This window comes from Suricata suricatta, chromosome 7 (genome assembly GCF_006229205.1).
Source record: "Suricata suricatta isolate VVHF042 chromosome 7, meerkat_22Aug2017_6uvM2_HiC, whole genome shotgun sequence".
In the NCBI taxonomy this organism is placed as follows: Eukaryota; Metazoa; Chordata; class Mammalia; order Carnivora; family Herpestidae; genus Suricata; species Suricata suricatta.
This window is the reverse complement of record NC_043706.1, coordinates 70,863,340-70,871,583: the sequence shown is the minus strand read 5'-3', so window position 1 is coordinate 70,871,583 and position 8,244 is coordinate 70,863,340. Positions and strand designations below refer to the sequence as shown.

The following is an 8,244-nucleotide window of genomic DNA, read 5'->3' as shown; positions in this document are numbered from 1 at the left end:
TTCTTGCAAATAACCAGTATCTGTGAAGGGATTCAATTTTCCAGGGAAATGAGAATTTCACATCATTTGGACTGGAATGTTCTTTCTTTCCTGCTTCATCTACTTATCTCCTACTCAATCCTGGGATCATAGTTCAAGTGTCACTTCTTTGAGAAGTCAGATTAAATTGATAGTACTCTTTGTAGTAGTTGTAAAGGTTGCAATCTATTCTTACATTGGGATTATCTAGGTCTGTATGTGTTTTCTCTCACTATTGGATCTCCAGTGCTTGGCACTTGATAATTCTTAAAATGAATGAATGACTGCTTGGAATAATTCTCCTGCTATGGAAGTACTTTTTATTTTTTTAGGATTTTGTTTTTAAGTAATCCCTACACCCAATGTGGGGCTCAAATGCACAAACTGGGATCAAGAGTCACATACTTTTCCAACTGATCCAGCCAGGTGCCCCTGGAAATACCTTTTGATTTATAAAAGTAAGATTTATTATTCATGGAGTGCTAGGAACTCTTAAGTGCTATATGTCTATAATCTATACAATTACATTTTTCACCAATGTAAATATATTTTTGTTTCTAAAATGTATTACTGCTCCTATTTTACAAATGAGGAAAGTGAGTCTTCAGAAAAGCTAATTAACTTGCTTTATAATAGATAAAAGATTTTAACTCATGTCAGCCTATACATTTATTTACATTATTTTTTCATTACTGATTCTTTGTTCATTAAAGTCCTTATATATGGCTTATTTTCAAAATCACTTAATATTTACATTACTAACTAGTTTTCGTTACCTCAAAGTCTGAAATGAGGCACCTCTAATAAGGGGCAAAGAAACAGAACATTGTTTGGGAAGGGCAGGAGGAAAGCTATCCTCCCTTCCCCGCTCACTAACCAGCTACAAAAGGAGAGTAGAGCTGAACTTCGTTTTACAGATGGGAGAAGTTGAGTGGCTTGTAGAATTCACAACGTGGCAAAGCTGTACAGCCAACTCCTAACTGCTAGTGTTGTTTTAGGAGTCAAACTACCCCTCCTTGAACATTTACTGAATGCCTACTGTATGAGACATTTGGCAGCAGTGTTTTCCCATTTGGCATCCTAGCATCGATTTCCTCTTCCTCTTCCTAAAAATGTTACTTTCTCTCCCCACCCCCCCCCCTTTTTTTCACTTCATCGCTTTTAAAACCGGCCTTAAATGGGGGAAAGCGGAGTGCAAGTCTGGAGGTCAGGCACAAGTGACGTGACGCTAATGGGCAGTGTGTCCCACAGGGGAGATCTAAGAAGGCAGTGAAGCAAGCATTCAGACCAAAGGAGTGACATAATCTGAATGTAGGAACTGGCAGGAAAGGGCAATGATGAGTCTCTGCGCGAGACAATGCCTTTGGCTTCCCAATGATCCCACTGCTGAGACAACGGAAGAACTTTCCTGTGCAAGATGCCTCCGCATTTGGCTTCTGCTGCGAGGTGACCGGCTGCCCAGGGCATTCCGCCAGGTCTCCGGAGCCCTCGTTCCACCGGATTGTATACTAAATTCCAGCGCTGCAGCTGACATTTCTGCCTAGGCCATGGCTGACCCTGCAAAGGACATTTCCACAACCACTGTTGGCCTGTTAGCCGGGTGTTCCCCAACTGCTGTGTTTCCCCATCTCCGGTTTGCACCGATAATCCCAAGGCCAGAGGGTCATGTCCCTTCGGGTTCCCGGGAAAGACCACAGTTTAGGTGCTGCCACGCGAGGCCTTCTGGGCAGACACCAGCCAATCCTCATGAGGCATACACGAGCCCCAGCCAATCAACACCCGTCTTATTCCTGGGTCCCGCCCGCGCCGACCTTTTCCCTCCTGCCCCCTTCCCGGTGCCTGTAGTCGCGGCTGTGGCTGCAGTCGCCTCCACAGCTGTTCTAGATCCGGAGACCAGCCTCCCCCTGGCATCGTTCGGTTTCTCCTGTTGTCTTCACTGAGGATGAGTCCCTGCGTGACTGTGTGTCCGTCTAGCGGAGACCACCGGCGTACTTTCGTCTAGCGACTGGTGAGGGAGTGTTCAGCGCGGCTCCCCCGTGCCGAGTGGGCTTAGTCGACGGCATCTTTTCAGCCTGGGGGGGGGGGCAGTGGGACGTTATTCAGTTTTCCATAGGGTTCGGGGAAATGGGGACGCCAGTGGCGCGGATGGATCACAGGGAGGAGACCCAGTGGCTCTGAGCCTGCCGCGCTCCGTGCAAGACGGCGCTTAGCGGGCCCAGGAGCCGGTGTCAGAGCGCCCGCCTCCCCGCAGCCTGGCTGTGCTAATGAATGGTCTGCTCTGTACTGTGCTACGTTGCTGTCCTGCCTGACACGCCCTCCAGCGTTGCTGCCTTGTTAGTTTCAGATTGTTGTCCATATCACTTCCCTTAAAGCCTTGAATTTGAAGCCGTTCCTTGAAGCGTTTACCTTCCTGGGGGGGTCACAAAGTTTTAGTCCACTTTGGGAATACTAACTCTGAAGTTCTTTGTGAATTGACCATAATGTAAAAAGGGTCCGGTTCTTTTTGGGGGTGGGGAAGACAGAGACGATAGAGGCTTTTTACCGTGTCATGGTGTCTGGTTCTAAAAAGTTTCAGTTCAGCAGCGGAATAGGTAAGGCCGGATATCTTTGACAACTGTTTTCCAACGTAGTTAATAAAACCTCAAGAATTTTTTTTTTTTACGAAGCAGAAATTGGTATAGCGCTCTTCCCCCGCCCCTCCCCGTTCCCTCATGCTTCGAAGTAGAGCGTTTGAAATTAGAAATTTGTAGAATTACTGAAAGAATGTGACTTTTATGAGTGGTTGTGTTTCTTTACCCATACGTTCCAGTTCGCCATTTGTATAGACACTCGTTTTTCTCACTCCTTTTTCTATTTTGAATTTCTTGATTTTTAATTGATTTTAGAAACAGATATGATTAGATGAAGACAGAAAGATCTGTTTTCTAAAAAGAACTTGTTACAGGTATTTGTAGAAACTTTAGTCAAAACAGAATTTACTTCAAGAAAATCTTAAAAATGGCTGTTCCATTACTTAATTAAAAACAAACAAACAAACAAACAAACAGTTCAGGGTGGTTCAGTTGGTTAAACGTCAGACTTCTGCTCAGGTCATATCTTACGGTTTGTGGGGTTTGAGCCACGCATCGGGCTCTGTGCTGACAGCTCAGAGCCTAGAGCCTGCTTAGGATTCTGTGTCTCCTCTCTCTGACCCTCCCCTGCTCACTCTGTGTCTCTCTCTGTGTCTCTCTCAAAAATAAATAAAACCATAAAAAAAAACTTGCTTTGAGGGCCCTTAGTATGCTAAATTCTATGAAGGAACTTACTACATTCTTTTACTCTCATTATGCTTTAGGACCATATAAAGTTCAGTAGACCATCAATGAATTTACCTATTACATAAAGCAGCTCAGTATTACTTGGTTTATTATAAGTGATACCAGAGTTTATTATTATTATTATTACTATAGATTAGTGATTTTTTTTTGCCACATATAGAGATGTGCCTGCCCCCTAAAATTAGGGAATTGTTATATTGTGAAACACTGGTAAAGTATTGAAGTTTCTATTTTTTGTACCAAAAGAATATTTGAGAAAATGCTAGACAAAAATGCAATATTGATCAAGCAAAATTGTTAGTTTCCTAAAGGAGTAGGTGGTTGTGCTTTATAATTGTTATGTGAACTATTTTCAGGACTTATGAAAGGAATTAAAGATGTTTAAGACTCTTCAATTATGAGTGATAATTTGTGGTTTTGTAATACTTAATATGTATAACTTTAGAAGGAAGATATTTTGGTATTAGTGCTTTTACAAATAAACCTATTTATTGAATATATATGTGCACATATATATAGTGAGAAATATGAAATATGATATTCTTCCCCACAAAAGAATTTAATTTGTGCAAGCAAGGTACATACTAACAGGGCAAGTTATTACTGTCTACTTTGCGGATGGAGATACCGGAATAGGGAGATAAAGTTATTTGGCCAAGGTTTTAAATAGTAGGAACCCAATTATGGCTACAAATAAGAGTCATTTTTTTTCTGGTACACTATTCTGCCTCTCATTAAAGAATTCCTAACTGTGTGTTGAGAGAGCAGTTTGGGTGGAGTAGAATAGATGGAATCTAGAGTATACTTTTCCGCCTTTGTGACTTTGGATAAGCTACTTAAACTTACACATAAATTTCTTCATTGTAAAATGAAGGTGCTCATATATAAAGGAGCAGTATGAGGCTGAAATTTATGTAAAGCACCATGGTTGTCCATATGAAAGTTCAAAAGATGGTAGATAACTCTGTAAGCCAAGGCATGTTAACAGTCTTTTAAAGGTTTGGGTGAAAAGATTTGGATTCCAAGCAGAAAGAACTCTAATATAGTTATGCCATTTTCTGACCTGTATTATTAAAGTCCCCTTTCCCTTCTTTTTTTCCTTTTTCTTTTTTCCTCTTAAACATTTGTTGGGTGCTTACATATGAATGATTTGTCTCATTTATTTTTCAGAACAACTCAGGAAATAGTTGTTATCCTGTTTTTCCAAATGAGAGAATTGAAGCTTAGGAAATTGTGGTGTACCTAGGATCATTTAGTTAGTGGTGTTACCTGGGCTGCTAACTCAGGTGTTCTGAATTTAGAGTCTGAATTTTATATGGTCTCCAGGCCTAATTGATATCCTCTTACTGAGAGCACAAGGCTAATCCTACATGAAATATAGATATTGGGCTTGGAGAATGGCATGATCAGATTTGTGTTTTAGGAAGATACCTAAACTTCTAACCAAGGATAAGTGGATTATGAGCCTTTGTTAAGGGCTCATCCTCTACTGGCTAACGCCTCTTGTGGCCGGCTAGTTCTTAAGGCTGAACAATTGCCTGTATCTAGATATACTCCTCCAACTCAGTTTTCCATTGGCATTTCATATTCCTCTCATGTAAAATAACTTTTTACTTTCAGTTTTTATTTGTTGCTTTGTTTTGTTTTTCTGATTTCCAAAGTATTTACCCCTTACTCTACTTGGTTGCCCTGTGTATAATCAGGCCAGAAACCTGGGAGTTATCACCATTCAAGAACTTAAATAGCTAAATGTGTCTGAATTGATCATGTTCTTTATCCCTAAAGAAAGGCACATAAGGCTGTCTATCTGGTCCATCCTCGTGTATATATTAAGCCCCACTCTTTTCTGTCTTCTAAATTACTTGGAATTTTCAGAATAGACTAAAATGATTTTGATGCTTTTATTTATATTTACTGTTCCCTCTGCTTTGAATGCCCATCTACCCTGAATTTATCAGGCAAACATGTACTCATCCTAATATGGAAATCTTCCCTATTTTTCTCTTGCCAACTCTTTATTCCTATGATTCACTTGTTTTATCTTTACCAGATTTATAATCATATATTTTTATTACTTTAAGAAAATCAGTCTCCTTTATCTAACTGTGACCCTTTGATGGTAGAGACTATGATAGAAAATAAAATTTGTTCATTCAATACAGATGTTAAATGAGCTATAGTTTCATGTAAGTATTATATATGAGCCTTTACTTTTATCATTTTATTTAAAATATTTATGCCATATTTATTTTGTATTCCTAGTACCTTGTGACTGACAGTGGATGCACTGGAGAGGCAGTGTAGTACAGTAGAAATAGCTTGAACTTTGGTGTTAAATAGATCTGTGTTTGAATTCTAACTCCTCTTTTATTGGTGCTATGATTCTGGTGGCTTACTTAACCTCGCCGTGATATAAAATATCTAGTACATCTTAGATGCTTATTTATTTCCTTTGCTTTTCTTGCCTTCAGTAAGCATTTGTTGAATGCATAAATAACATTTACAAGGGTACTTGGAAATATGGGCCTGGAATTTAGGAGAGATGTGAGGGTAGGAGACAGATTTGGGGATTATGACCATGTAGAAAACTAAACGACACTGAAATTATCCACGGGCAATATGAAGTAGAAAGGCAAAGAAGACTGAAGATGGAACATTGAGCAAAACGCAACATTTGAAGGTAAGGGGAAGAGATAAAGTCTTTGGAAGAAGTGGTGAGGGGTGCCTGGGTGGCTCAGGCGGGTGATTGTCCAACTTCAACTCAAGTCATGATCTCACAGTTCGTTGGTTTGAGCCCCTCATTGGGCTCAGAGCCTGAAGTCTGCTTCGGGTTCTGTGTCTCCTCTCTCTGCCCCTCCCCCACTCACTCACTCATTCACTCACTGTCTCACTCTGTCTCTCAAAAATAAATAGATGTAAAAAAAAAAACTAAAAAAAAAAGTGGTGAGGAGAGCCCATGCTTAAGTGTTTCAGTAATTCCCTGTGCTCAGTATCCCTTTCTAGATACCTTAAGAGAATGCAGTGTTAATGACTCAAAAGCAGGGAAGTCAAGTAAGAACTGAAAGCATCTTTATGGATTTGGCAATTTGGAAGTCATCTTGGTAACCTTAGTGTATGTGGTTTAATTGTAGAAATATGCATGGAAACCAGGTAGCAGAGACAATGAAACTCAAACATGAATTTTGAGATTAAATTTATTACCTTTTGTTACTGAAGAAATAATAGTAATGAAAGCTCCTGTTTGTTGAATGCCTGTTTGGTGCCAGGTACAATGCTAAGTAATTTCATTTATCATTACAGTAACCTTGTGAGGTTGGTGACATTGTCTCCATTTTCGAAGAAATGAGAGATTATGTAATTTTTAGTTACATAACTCCTAACAGCTGGCATTGCTATATTTGAATCCAAATATGTAAGACACTGAGAAACATTAGCTCTTAGTCACTTCCTTATTTATGTTCATAGTATTCTGTATGTTTCTCTATATATTATATAGTGTGCTACCATTTTTGCATTTGATACTTCTTTTTGTTCCATTAAATGTTTATATATAATAACAAATTAGGGAATTTTCTTCTGTTACACCTTCATTCTTTAGTGTTTGAGTTATTTGCCAGTAAGTAGTTCTTTTCAGGTATTATGAATGCACTGAGAATATAAAGGTGGAAAAATTTTAGAGCCTCAAAAGAATGGTATTAAGTACAAGTGGCTATTTTGCCACATTGCTTGTTTTCCAGTTTTCACATTTTAAACACTTGAGGCTTTGGTGCCTTTTTCTTTATGTTAACTAACTACAAAATACTTTGTTTTTGACCAATCAACACTTTAAGGTGGGATGAATGTTAGAAGGCTTATATCAAATCATAAAATAGGCAGACCAATAGAAACAACTGGAACTAGAAAGGACTGGAAGCACTGTAATTCTATACTGTCATCTACTGATGGGAAAGTCATAGTAGTGAAGAACCAGTTAGATTTAGGACTTCTGATTCTTAGTGTGGTTTGAAATGGGAGTAAAAAGTGCAGATTTGTGATGTTTCATATCTGTCTATGGTGCATAGAAGTTTCCCTAACACGTATAGTAAACTTATATATGTCCCTCTAAACAGCCTTCTTATAACTTTTTCTTTGTCATTCAAAGTATATATTTAAAAAATTAAAATGAGAAAAGGTATTTTGGAGAATTTGTTTTATTTTTAAAATTTATTCAGTTTATTTACAACAACAAAAGCAAACAACTAGTTCATTTCTGTTCCTTGCCCCCAGCCCCCAAATTTGGTAACTATCAGTCTGTTCTCTTTATATATATTTGTTTTAAGATATCACACATGAAAGAGTCATATGCTATTTACTTTTCTCTGACTTATTCACTTAGCATAATGCCCTTGAGGTCCATTCATTGTTGTAAATGGCAAAATTTCATCCTTTTTAATGAATGACTCAGTAATATTCCATTGTGTGTGGGGGTGGGGTGGGTATAATTTCTTTATCCATTTATCCATGGGTTGTTTCCTTATCTTGGCTATTATAAATAATGCTGTGTGAACATGGGGGTACATCTATCTTTTCAATTTACTGTTTTTGTTTTCTTTGCATAAATACCCAGAAGTGGACTTGCTGGATCATATGGTAGTTCTATTTTTAATTTTGGGGGGAACCTCCATACTATTTTCCATAGTGGCTATGTCAGTTTATATTTCCAACAGTAGTGTACAAGGGTTCCTTTTTCTCCACATCCTTGCCAATACTGGTTATTTCTTATCTTTTTGATTGTAGCTATTCTAGCAGGAGTAAAGTGATACCTCACTGTGGTTTTGATTTGCATTTCCCTGATGATTAGTAATATTGAGCATTTTTTCATGTACCTGTTGGGCATCTGTAGGTCTTTTTTGGAATATTGTCTATGTAG

At 38.6% G+C, this 8,244-nt stretch overlaps 1 protein-coding gene across 6 annotated transcripts in view; it reads left to right on the top strand.

The window, feature by feature from the left end:
- The first annotated feature begins 1,833 nt into the window (after positions 1-1,833).
- IBTK (inhibitor of Bruton tyrosine kinase) overlaps positions 1,834-8,244 on the top strand; it is a 91,900-nt gene continuing 85,489 nt past the window's right edge. For 4 of the 6 annotated variants that reach the window (XM_029943639.1, XM_029943636.1, XM_029943635.1 and 1 more), the window contains exon 1: positions 1,836-2,026. The gene's annotated coding sequence lies outside the window, so the exon portion shown is untranslated. Of the gene's footprint in view, positions 2,027-8,244 lie in introns of all 6 variants that reach the window. The other 2 variants (XM_029943637.1, XM_029943638.1) reach the window with 2 other exon arrangements.